The sequence below is a fragment of the Amblyomma americanum genome, chromosome 5 (assembly GCF_052857255.1).
Source record: "Amblyomma americanum isolate KBUSLIRL-KWMA chromosome 5, ASM5285725v1, whole genome shotgun sequence".
NCBI classification, from domain to species: domain Eukaryota; kingdom Metazoa; phylum Arthropoda; class Arachnida; order Ixodida; family Ixodidae; genus Amblyomma; species Amblyomma americanum.
The window spans coordinates 134,160,711-134,173,623 of NC_135501.1; the positions used below are offsets into that span (position 1 = coordinate 134,160,711).

Sequence of the window (12,913 nt, forward strand, 5' to 3'; positions counted from 1 at the left end):
CGTGTGACACGCTTCAGAGTTGCAACCACAGTGAAACCGTGCCACATAAGCTCGCAAGTTTATGTTACGATAAGCGGTGCATAATATTTACGCTGAGGCGCTCCTGGCCCATAACGCAAAAGCCACGCAATACACCGCGCCACGCATATGCTGCTGACGGTTTAAAAACATCTCGAGAAGCGGCTGTCTTCTTATCATCCCCGCGCAGACAACGCGGGAATACTTAAAGAGCGGTGGCGTAGCGGGGCGGCTGTTTCCGGACGTTGCCCTAACGTACCGAAAGGAGCTCAGGGTGGTGAAAAGCGCTGAGCGCTCTCACTGGCCCCATTCTTTGTTCACCGTAGGCTTCCTTCGGGTGTAGTTTTGTTGCTGTTCTTGAGTTGCTGACCGCCGACACGTACCACAGGTAAATGCTGCTTGTGCACTTTCAGTGCAGGCAAGAACGCCACGCGTCCCGTGTAGTCCGGAGTTTCAGGACTCTGCAACCTCTATTACATTGGTCTAAGTACCTGACTAAATATTCACTAACGTCTTACCCAGCGCTTTTTCACCTCTCTGTGTGTCAGCCTCTAAGAAGGCCTCTCACAAATGCTTGCGGGCTTTTGTTACAAACAGCGGTTGATAATATTTACGGCTTGCAGCTCCTATAGGCGAATGCGCGAACATTAGGAAATCACTTCGCAACTCATACGCTGTTGCCGCTTTAAAAAAATGCAGAGGAAAGACTTTCCTCTATTGCACCCGCCCAAGCAAAGACGGAATATTAAGCGGCGGCTGCGTATCGACGCGACTTTTTCCGGTGCTTCACCTCGGCGCGCTGAGAACTGCTCTACCTGCCGAGAAACGTGTACCGCACTTCTACTTTACTCTACGTCTTGTGACCAATTTCTTGTGCTGCACTAGAGTTGCTGGCCGCAGAGACTCACCAAAGGTAAATGCTCTCCCTGCACTCTAAGTGATGATATCAGCGCACTCTCCAGACTACGCACCTGGTATCTAAATTCCTCTAGTTAACCTTTAATGTGCTCTAACCAACGTCTGCCTGCGTTTTATTCAAAAAGTTTCAGAATGTTGATTTTTATTGACGACCATTGATTGAACCAGAAATGCCTGCAGTGACGTTGCGAAGACAACGTGCAGGTCTTTAGAAGGTTAATCGAATCTTTCAACAATGGGGGAATGTTACAGATACTGTCAGGCACGTAAATATATGTATAGGTATGCAAGCTTGGTGACGAATATTTTTCAAGGTTTATTACTCAGGTCTTTCAAACTAGACAGTGCAGTGAACTTATGTCTACTCGTTCTTTAAATTCTCTCGGAATCTTCAGGCCAGTTCAGGACTGAGTATGACTTCTTTAGGCACATGAGTCGAACGGCGTATACACGGCGATTCTTGAGCCATCTAGTAGCCAAACATGAGCTCGTCTGGCAGGGATCAGTATCCTTGTAATCTTAAGTTTTGATGTCTCTCCCCCCCCCCCCCCCCCCCCCATTGAACAGCGGAGGTTTAGGACAGTTAAAAAGAATTGACTGTTCAATGTACACGAAAAACTACAGACTAAGGATTGTCTGTTTACATTTTTCTTTTTGCCTTGATAGGCGCAATCGACAGGCTTCGTGCCTTCCACGTAATTAACACTAAGTTTCTAGAAGCGAACCTTGTGTTCTAACCATTACATTGAGGGTGTTGCTAGTTTGAAGCTCTGCGACTAGCGGCATGCGTTTTTCAAGTGCCATGATATGCTGCCTCAATCTTTCACTAACGCTCTCATACAATCTGCATGCTTGCATCATATCAACGTAAGGAAATCTTTTTCCCGTACGGTGGCGGCCAATGTGAAATTTGACTGTAAGGAAATATCACCGCAATCAAATATACGGTCCTTTATTTCCTTCTGTGCAAGTTGCGCCGCAAAAGCTAGCCATCCACCACGTATTCACTGGTATCATAAAAAGTAAAGCTGCTCAGATGGTAATTATTTTCGGGGCGAATCCGGCGGAATACAACAGTATTATATACCCTATCTCGTAAGGTTGATGTGCCGAATACCTTTATTTATTTCATTTGACAGAACATGTCTCGTCATTTACTTTGCATTGAAAATTGCTTTGTTGATTTCATTTCTTTTGGCAGTAAAGCGATGAAGTTCCTTTCGATTGGTGTCCTTGTGTACGTCCTCCTGACGCAAGTGGCTAGAGGTAAGCACGAATATTGGAGGGGCGTAATTCATTACTTCCGATTTCCGGCCTTGCTATTTCGACCACTCCGGAACGCACCATTCGTGGGTTCTGCTAAAAAAGAAGTCCCTCAAGATAGGGCTATTTTGTGGAAAATTTCTATATTATACCTTGCAGGAGGTTTGTTTGGGTGGCCTTGCTATTTCTGCCACCCATTAAAACGAAGTCAGGGTGTTATGTTAGGCCTCTTTACCGGAAAAGGCTCAGACAGTAATGTTTTGTTTTATGCTGCTTTTATAAATTCTACCTTGTTTTTGGCTTATATGCTCTTGAATCATTAACGCAGTCCGAAGTTCATTTTCCTCAATTAGCTTTCATTATTTTGCATGACGCGTTGTTAGGTAAGTTGGTTCATTGTAGCATAAAGATGGATTGCACAAATCGGACATTCACATGAAAGAAGACGGCACAAGTTTGATTATTTTGCCACCAGTGCCCTGACTATATTCATCTTAGTTGTGTTTTTTTCTTAGTAAAGCAAGTTAACCTCTGTTTGTCAACTGGTACTCGCGACCGGATAAACATAATCAACAATCTAACAATTGCGCTGCTGCTGAAAGGCACGTGCGGCACGTTAGGATGACTTTGTCCGGCACGAACTCTTCACCATCCGTCCCTGCAGACTTCTTAGTACACCACCTGCTCATCCTAACATATCCGCCACCCCTGCTTTCTTTGACTCCTCTCCGCATCTCATTCGATTGCGCAAACAGACGATTTGTTATCTTTCTTTCATAGCACAATCACTTTCAACCGTGAAATCGAGTATAGAGTGCTTAAAAGACTGTGAAAACTAGTTACCGGAGCTTTTTGTCTCTGTGTCGCCATTCTAGCTGACCCGGTGTGCCCTGGGCTGTACTGCAGACCTGGGCCAAAGTTGGATGCTACCTAACGGCGGAAAAATGTCGCTGCTTGTGCGGTGAGCCAAATCTACTGTATTATCTGTTTTTTATACATTTCTCACCGCTAATCGCGCTGCCGAGCAGCAACAAAGGAATAGCCATTAAATGACGTATTTTTTATGGCTGTTTCACACCATAAGAGCGCTACTATTGGTTATCAAGAATTAGCTATAATGTATCCTTGTTCAGAGTATGAATTTTTATATTTGTTTTCCTGGTTAATGCGATTAAAACCTTCCTGTGCGAAGAAAGGAAACCATGAGGTAACTGAGAGATGTAGGCCATAGGGAATGCTGTTAGCGCTTCGCTCTTTTTGCGGTTCCTTCGTTCTTCCTAGTGGGGAGATTGTGTTTTTTTTAGTTCTATTGGCGGATTTTTGCGCCGTGTGGGTGCTTTCATAGCGCGCCGGCACAGGGAAGCTAGACCCAGTGCTATGAAGAATGTGCTATATCTGTAGTCCTGGTCACCAGGCAGCTGACCGGAGTACATGAAATCAATGAGTTCAGCTACCTTGACCCAGCTCTAAAAATTTTATCGCTAAAAAAATCTTAACATCTTTAAGGACCGGACCTGATACAGAAAACCTTGCTCTGCGTTTCTTTGTTCTTGCGGTTAAAATCTTCTACTTATGCAATTTTGTTGCACGCTACAAGGTAGGTGCCCATTTCCTAGTTAAAAGCTTCACTAGGCACTTATCTTTGTATTTACTTGCAGTGGAAGACCAAGATCCTTGCGATTACGTGCGCAAATCCTTCTCATCCGCATGCCATGCTCCTCAAGCGTTGCAGTGCTATACCGAGGCTTTCGCCTCTTGCAAGTGTCGCTGCGGTACTTCGCCTCTTTGAAGACGCACTGAAGATTCCCGGCCTCATTCCTTTTGTGTATAGTGCGGGGAACTCTTAAAATTTCGCCTCGGACTAGAGAATGCTATATCGTAATAAAATGCATGCGTTGCTGCATTGGCCCTTAAAATCAATATCAGCATTGAAAAGTATGCCACTTATTATTCCAAGAGAATGCCATTACGCTACGCAATATGAATAATCTTGTTGAATAAAGATTGTCTTTAAGTTCTGTTTTGGGTTGTCGGATCTTCGCTACGGCTGGTCATTTGCTGATACACGTCGTAAGTAGAGGGATGATGATAAAAGCCTCTTTCATCCGAAGAAAATCGCAATTAGCATGACGCCGCTAAACAAGTAAATTTAGGCAATTCTAGCAGGCGGAATGCATAAACACTACAGAAACATTGGCCTAATACGGAAGAAGTAGGAAAAAGCGTAACGGCTTCTAAGCAATGGTTGAACCTTTCTTTCAGTTCCGGAGAGCACAAAACTAAGATAAAGAACCTGCACACCGCAGTTCTCTTAAGTCCTCTGCCAAACCCATGAGACCTCCATAAACTATTCTAGTTGGTTCGGCAGCCGCCACGTTCTCCGTGCAGTGTAACATTAAAAATCACTACGGTAATTTCGAATGTCTTGCACAAAGCACGGCAGCGTAATTCTTGGTCTTTACCAATTTTCAGCACTAATTATCATGCTCATTTATTGTCCTACAAATTAACAATATTCCTTATTGCTCTTGAAGACAAAAATTAATCACAACACACCTCCAGACTCCCTAATTTGCGTGCTTTATTTACCTGGACAGTATGATCAACTGTGATTTCATGATATTGCTACGTGATCCAAGACGGGAGCGACGCAAGAACGCCCCAGGCACAGCAAAAAGGTCCAGAGCACAGGGCCCGCACAGAGCTCAGCACAGAGCACCCAAGCCGGGAGCACGCGCACCTCCGAGACTCTTCGTTCACCTCGTCTTCACCAAGAATATCCGTTGCACAGCCCCCGGTCGTAAAAACACCGTCTCGGCGTAGATTAGGGCGTGGCAACGGATGGCGAGAGGTAGAGCTTGAGGGGAGAGACCTGAACAACGTCACGCTGAAGTGCACGGGAGGTGGTCTCCGGGAAGGCCGGGCGATCACGTAGGTGACAGCGGTGACCTGGCGGAACACACGCTATGGGCCAACATACCGGAACAGAAGTTTTTCGCAAAGCTCACACAATGTAGCTTTCCGAGGTAACAGAGCCGAATGCGGAGCAGTGGGAGGACCGGCTAACCAGCAGCCAGCTCAAGGTCCAAAGAGACCTAGTGAGCCATGCATGCCGGTTGGCCAGGGACAGTGGTACCTAGGACTAGGGGCGCCAACCACACTCAGCCTGGAAGACATCGGCAATCTTCGGGCAAGCAGAAAGACTCCTTTATTAGAGCAATAAAGTTTATTCGCTCACTCACTCACAAAGCCCGACGCGGCGTGATGGCGACCAAAGCAAAACGAAGGCTCCAGGCGAGAAAGTTACCATGAGATGGCGGCGGTCGTAGTAGTCTTGCTGTGAGGCCTGCGATGCTTGTAGTCGGTATCTAGCCAGCTGGCAAGTGTGGTCGGCCCGGGCAATTGCGTCGTGTGCATATTCAGAAGGCGGTGAACGAATGTCCGAAGCAGCGTCTCCAATGGTAATTGGGGCTCACGGCTGTACAAAAGATAGAACGGTGAGTACCCGGCAGTGTCATGACGAAAACAATTGTAAGCAAAAGTCACGTATGGAAGGAAACTGTCCCAGTCCCGATGGTCCGGAGAAACGTACATTGCGAGCATATCCGTGAGAGTGGGTTGAGGCGCTCTGTGAGGCCGTTGTTTTGGGGATGATAGGCGGTGGTCAGCTTATATTTAGTCGAGCAGGAACGGAGAATGTCGTCGACAAATTTGGAGCGAAAGCAACGGCCGCGGTCGGTGAGAAGTTGGCGGGGTGCACCATAACGGAGGATGAGGTCGTAGAGGAGAAAGTCGGCAACGTCAGTAGCAGTACTGGTTGGGAGGGCCCGCGTGGTTGCGTAGCGAGTGGCATATTCGGTGGCAACGGCAATGCATTTGTTTCCGGGGGTGGACTCAGGAAACGGACCCAAAAGATCCAAGCCAATTAACATAATAAAAAAGTTCAGAGGGCACATCTACTGGTTGGAGCATACCCGCTGAGAGAGTGGCAGGACGTTTCCGGCGCTGGCGCTGGTCGCAGGCACGAACATAGCGGCGTACGGACTGGTAGAGGCGGGGGCAAAAGAAGCGACGACGCACCCGGGCGTAAGTACGCGAGATACTCGGATGTCCAGCAGTGGGGAGGTCGGGGCCAGCGGGGTTCAGGCTTCTGCGGTACAGAGTGTCATGATGCAGCGCAAACCGGTGCCGAGCAGGGTCAGATGGGGAGGAGTTGAGGCGGTCAATAATAGAGCGGAGCTCGATATCCCGTCGCTGCTCATCGCCAAAGTGAGTAATAGCAGAGAGCGAGAACAGGTCAGCGGCGCAGTTACTGCCAGAATAGTCAGAAGAGTCAACGGGATATCGGGAGAGGCAATCAGCATCGGTGTGTAGCCGACCGGACTTACAGACCACGGTGTAGTCGTAGTCTTATAGGCGTAAAGCCCAGGGACCTAGCCGGCCAGTAGGATCTTTCAGTGAGGAGAGCCAGTTGAGCGCATGGTGGTCGGTGACAACTGTAAAGGGGCGTCAGTACAAATACGGGCAAAATTTTCCAACGGCCCACACAATGGCCAAGCACTCGCGTTCCGTGATGGAGTAATTGCACTCTGATGTGGAGAGGAGGCGGCTGGCGTAGGCAATGACGCCGTCAGACCCAGAATGCTGCTGAGAAAGGACAGCCCCGATTCTGTGACCGCTGGCGTCAGTGCGGACTTCAATGGGAGCGGCCACATCGAAGTGTGCCAAGACGGGCCAGGTGGTGAGCTTCGAGATTAGATCGGCAAAGGCGTTTGCTTGTACGCGTCCCCAGCCCAGGTGAAGGTCATATTTTTTTTAGCAGATCACTGAGGGGGCGGGCGATGTCAGCAAATCCGGGCACGAAGCGAAGGAAGTAAGAGCACAGCCCCAAGAAGCTCCGTACGTCGTTGCAGAAACGCGGCACCGGGAAGTCTTTCACGGCTCGGATCTTAGCTGAGTCAGTGTGAACAACCGTGGCATTGACGACATGACCCAAGATTGTGATCTGGCGACGCGCGAAACGGCATTTGGAGGAGTTGAGCTGCAGCCCGGCATGACGGAACAGGGAAAGGATCTTGTAAAGGTCATCGAGGTGAGAGGAAAAGCTGGGGGAGAAGACAATAACGTCGTCGAGATAGCAGAGTTACGTGGACCATTTGGATCAGTGCAGAAAGGCATCCATCATACGCTCGAAGGTGGCCAGCGCGTTGCATAAGCCAAAAGGCATAACTTTGAACGATACAGCCCATCAGGTGTCACAAACGCCGTCTTCTCACGGTCCTGGTCATCCACTGCTATCTGCCAATAGCCGGAGCGAAGGACTATAGAGGAGAAGAATTTGGCACCGTAGGGGCAATCAAGGGCGTCGTCGATGCGCGGGAGGGGGTACACGTCCTTTTTGGTTATCTTGTTCAGGTGGCGGTAATCAACACAAAAACGCCATGAGCCATCCTTTTTCTTCACAAGGACTACTGGCGAGGCCCAGGGGCTGTAGGGGGGGGGGGGGGGGGGGGTCGATAGTGTTATTATCAAGCATCTTCGTAACCTCGGCGTTAATGACCTGACGCTCAGCGTGGGAGACTCGGTATGGTCTTCTCTTTCTTTTGATCCCAAGAAAGATTGGCAGGCTCACTTTTTCTCAGCGCGTCGGTCAGGGGGCTGGCTAAATCAGAGTAGCCCTTTACATAATGCTGATAATAGCCTGCTAGGCCAAGAAAAGCCCTGAGTTCCGATTTTGTGGTTGGGCGACGGTACTCCACCACGGCAGCCACTTTAAGTTCTGCCGGTCTGCGTTGGCCTCGTCCAACCACGTGACCAAGATAGTTCACTTCGGCGCACCCCAGGTGGCATTTTCCCGCCCTTACCGTTAAACCAGCCTCAAGCAGTCGGCTCAACACAATACTCAAGTGTTCAATGTGCTCCTTCCAGTTTTGTGAGAAAACGGCCACGTCGTCAAGGTAGGGGAGAGCGAAATCTGCAAGTCCCCGCAGAACTTGGTTCATTAACTTTGAAAAACAGTACGGAGCATTTTTCAAGCCGAAGCTCAAAATTACAGGGCGAAACGTGCCCGCGGGGGACACGAATGCTGCGTACCTGCTGGCGCGCTCAGTGAGTGGCACCTGCCAGTAACCATGAACTAAATCCAGTGTGGATATGTATTCTCATTTAGCGACTGTTTCAACCCTCTCATCGATGTTCGGAATGGGGTAGGTCTGGACCACTGTGATTGAGTTCAGTCTCCGGTAGTCCACGCAAGGTCTCGGATCCTTGCCTGCGACCTCTACAATAATGATTGGTTACGTATAGTCACTTTCGCAGGGCACTATGACGCCAAATTCGCACATACGGCGGAACTCCATCTCAATAATTTCTTTTTGTCTTGGAGAGACACGGTACGGTTTGCTCCTGATCGGCTGTTCGCTGGACAGCTGAATGTCGTGTTCGACGATTGTTGTTTTTCCTGGCTTGTTTGAAAACGCCGCCTGAAAGTCGCGGACGACGTTTTTCATGTCTCCTCGTTAACTTTCCGTCAAACGTGGGTCTTTGTAGATTGAATTTAGCAGCTCATTCGCTGCCTGCTCTTCCTCATGTATGACATAAGGTATGTCTGAGATCTCTTCCTCTGGCATGTTCAGCGCCATGTTAAGCATAGCCTGACGCTTGCGTGCCGATTTGTCGTAGTACACTTTAGACAGTGACTGCGCGGCTCTGACATTTGCTTCCACGAGGTCTCTGGTTTTCGCAAGTCTTTCCAGTAGCTTCAGGACGTATTCCACTACACAGGGATCCTCGCCGTAACCCTCCCATGACTCCGTCAGCATGCGCAACGGGTCCTCAAGTCACGCCCGTAGACTAGTTCAGCGGGGCTAAATCCTGTGCTTTCGTGGGGAACGCATCTCATTGCAAAGAGTGCTGCTAGAATGCAGCCTTCCCAATCTCCCTTATGCTCAAAACACAGAGAAATACGTATCCGCTTTAGCACAGAGTGCATGCGCTCGACTGGATTTGACTGAGGGTGGTGAATGGAACTGCGGATTATTTTAATCCCACACTGTTCAAAGAGCGTTGTTGTCAAGCAGCTTGTAAACACGCTCCAGTTATCGTTTTGTATCTCTGCAGGAAACCCCACGCGAGAGAAAACTGACAAAAGGGCGTCTACAACACATCCGCAACTTAGCTCCTTCAAAGGAATGGCCTCGGGAAATTTGGTTCCCACGCACAGTGAGGTCACAATGTAGCGACCGCCAGAGTTCGACGCTGGCAGTGGGCCGACCGTATCTATTACAAGACGTCGAAAGGGCTCTGTAATTATTGGAACTAGTGTCATGGTTGCTTTCCATTTATCCGTCGACTTGCCGATCCGCTGGCAGGTGTCGCAAGATCTAACAAGCTGTTCCACATCTTTCCAGGAGCGAGGCCAGTAATATTGGAAGGCTAATCTAGCTTTTGTTTTCTTTATGCCCAGGTGGCCCGCCCATGCATTTCCGTGTGCGAGCTCTGGAAGCTGCCGCCGGTACTTCTCAGGCACTAGGAGTTACTCATATGCGCGTCCCTTTGAGCCGCAGTATTTCCGGTACTGAAGGCCTGATTTCTCATTAAAGCTGATGTTCTTTCTGGCGACTCCCTCGCTTACCTTATTGCTTAGAGCTCTTAACGATGGGTCGCTTTTCTGCTCTGCAATAAGTGCTTTCGTATCAACCTTAGTCAACTCCTCCCAACAAGTCGAAGCAGGTGTTAATGTCGAACCCTTCGCGTTGGTTCCTGTTGCCACATTCTCTACGGAATCGGCAGTTGCTTGGATTTCATGAGCTACCGCTTGTTCGGGAACACCTTCATGGTCATGGTCATGCTCATGCGGTTTAGACGGATCAGTTTTTCTGCAAGGATCCCCCGACTGGTCGGGAGAGTGGTTCGGTGCCTGCTCATTGATCTGAGCGTAGTCAAGCTCCTTTGCGAGCTCTCGCGCTCGAGATCGTGTTAGCGCCATGCAAGCCAAGCCAGAGGTGAAAGAGAGACCTTTCTCTTTCAGCAGCTGCTCTGATTTGTTCGAAAACAGGTAGGGCAAGTGTGTCTGCACGTTTGCGCTAACTGCCGCTTCTGTGTCTTGCCTGCCAAAAGTCCCCTCTGGAGGCACCTTCGCTATAGACAAGCATGCACTCTGTTCTTCGATGACCTGCTTAATCCAGGCGCATTCTCCGGTGTAGTCCGTGGAGGAAACACAGGACGGGTGAGCAACATCCATGGTAGCCGCTGAATCCCGCAGTGGCCTGAATTTCTTGCCATTTATCACCACGTCCCGCATGTATTGCTCAAGCAATTTAAGGCTTTCCTGCGACACTCGCATGAACGCGAACGCCATCTTTTGCTGTTTGCAGTTCACTGAGATGTGACTCTCCTTGTTGCAATTATAGCAGACAATGGGCTTTCGCGCTTCAAACGCGCGAGCTCCAGGTGCCTGCTGTTTCGGCGAATCGGCAGATTAGGGTGACTCCATCTTGTTTTTGCTACCTCCTCCTTTTGATCCCGCTTGCTCTATTCGGTGATCCCGGTGGGCTGGTGGCACCTTTCGGTCGGGGATTCTCTTTAAATAGGTTTCTCCCTTTCCTAACCTGTTATCGTACCTTGCCTTGCTTTGGAGGTTTCGGCGAACGTAATACTCGTCTGCGAGCTGTGCCGCTTTGTCTAGGTCTATATCTGTTAGCCTATCTTGCAGCCATATGCTCAGATCTAGAATCGCGCTATAGTACTGCTCTAGTGCGATGCACTCCAGTACCTTGTCATGACTTCCGTGCACCTCACCGGTCTTAAGCCACTCGTTTAAGTTGACTTTAAGCCGGTACGTGAAGTCATTATGCGACTCTCCGCCTTTCTTTGCCTGCCAGAATCGCTGCCTAAAGGCTTCAGCAGAAAGCCGGTACTTTCTAAGCAGTGCGCTCTTTACCTTCTCGTAGTCATCACACTCTTCCCGTGAAAGGCGAGCCACCAGTTCGACCGCCTCGCAAGGAAGGAGAGGAAGTAACTTCTCAGACCAAGCGCTCTTGTCGATGTGCACCTTCCCGCATGCACGTTTGAAATTCACCAAAAAGAGTGCAATATCGCCTCCCATGCGGTATGCTGAGACGACATCCTGCAATCTCTGCCTCCCGTGCTCCTCTACCGAAGTTACAGGGCTAAGACGCGCCATATTCCCTCCTTTCGACACGATTTCAAGCTCCTTCATTTTTCGAGCATGTTCGCGGACCTCCCGACTCTCGTGAGCCAACCGAAGCTTTTCTTTTTCTTTCTGCTCGCACAACTCTTGTCTCTCTTGAGCCAACCGAAGATCTTTTTCTTTCTGCTCGCACAACTCCCGTCTTTTCTGCTCTTCTTTGCCTCCAACAATCGTTTCCCAAGCCTCGTCGACCTCCTCAGTAGTCACCTCCTCCTGCCGCATAACCTCGAGAATTTCCTTTTTTTTCGCAGACCATAGCGAAATCCCCAGCTCCTGGCAAATTTCGAGCAGCTCCTGCACATTTAACTTCGCCATCGCGAGTTCCACCATGCGTTAACAAGCCCACTAAAACAAAAGCCCTAGCTTGAAGTGGACAAAACAGTTTCCCTTAATCAATTTCCTAGACAACAGGAATCCGCACCTAGCATCTGCCTGTGCTAGTACGGTCTGGCTAAATGAACGGAAAACATTGGGCACCCACCCTGCCAAGGTATAGCTGACGCCTGTCAGTCCCGTAGCTGCCGAGGTCCGTTGGAGCCGGTAACTTCACGCGTACGTCCCACAGTTGCCATCCAGTTGTTGAGATTCAGGTAGCAGCGTCCCACCGCTGCCACCAGTTGTTGGAATTCAGGTAGCAGCATCCCACCGCTGCCACCAGTTGTTGGGATTCAGGCAGCGTGACTGGGCCGGAGAAGAGACGAGGACGATCGGAGGAAGAAAACTTGGAAAACTTTATACAACGACTATTTACATAATGTACAATTACGGGCAACTGAGAGTGCTTCTCAGTAAAGAGAGCTTCTTAGCAGTCGAGAGTCTCTGGTATCTCTCAAGAGGGGAGATCTCCTCTGGTACCAAACTAGCAGCTCCTTAAATACTTTTCGTATTCCCCAGATCCCTACCTGGGGAATACAGTTCGAAGAATGATGTCGAATCACACGATGACACTGATGGTACTACCCAAGGCAGGGCGGTCCTGCATGTTTCCTCGCAGCCTGGTCGAGGGAAAGGGAACAGGACCCGGTCACGTTGTCGTCCCCATGGCCTCCAGGTGGGCGCGCATGTGTGTCCGGACCGCGCCCATGTTGACCCGGAAGGCGCCTGCATGACACAGGAATGTAGGCTGTCTCCCAGCAGGGGTTGAAAGATCTTGTACTGATGACCGGAACGCGGAACCTCTGTCGAAGGTGCGGCACTCGGGCAATTGTTCAACCCCAGCGAGACCGAAGGGGACCACATGGATACCGCACTTCGTCGTCTGAGGACCGGAACGAATACGCTTATGGTCGTCGCTGCTTCCGGCATTCCTGAACGAATACATGGGGACGCTATGGTTGTCGCTGCTTCCGGCATTCCTGTTCGAACACGTGGGGACGCTATTGTCGTCGCTGCTTCCGGCATTCCTGCAGCCACGTCTTCCCCAGAGGGCTCACCCACCATCGCGGTGGTCCTCAGGGAATCCTCCCCATGCCCAACTTCGCCAAACTCTACAGCAGGAAGAAA

At 49.8% G+C, this 12,913-nt stretch overlaps 1 long non-coding RNA gene across 1 annotated transcript; it reads left to right on the forward strand.

Annotated features, from left to right (window-relative positions):
• The first annotated feature begins 284 nt into the window (after nucleotides 1-284).
• LOC144135049 (uncharacterized) lies at nucleotides 285-3,111 on the forward strand. The gene is made up of 3 exons (XR_013315357.1): nucleotides 285-931; nucleotides 2,138-2,202; nucleotides 3,075-3,111. It is a non-coding gene; the product is annotated as an uncharacterized LOC144135049 (long non-coding RNA).
• The last annotated feature ends 9,802 nt before the right edge of the window (nucleotides 3,112-12,913 follow it).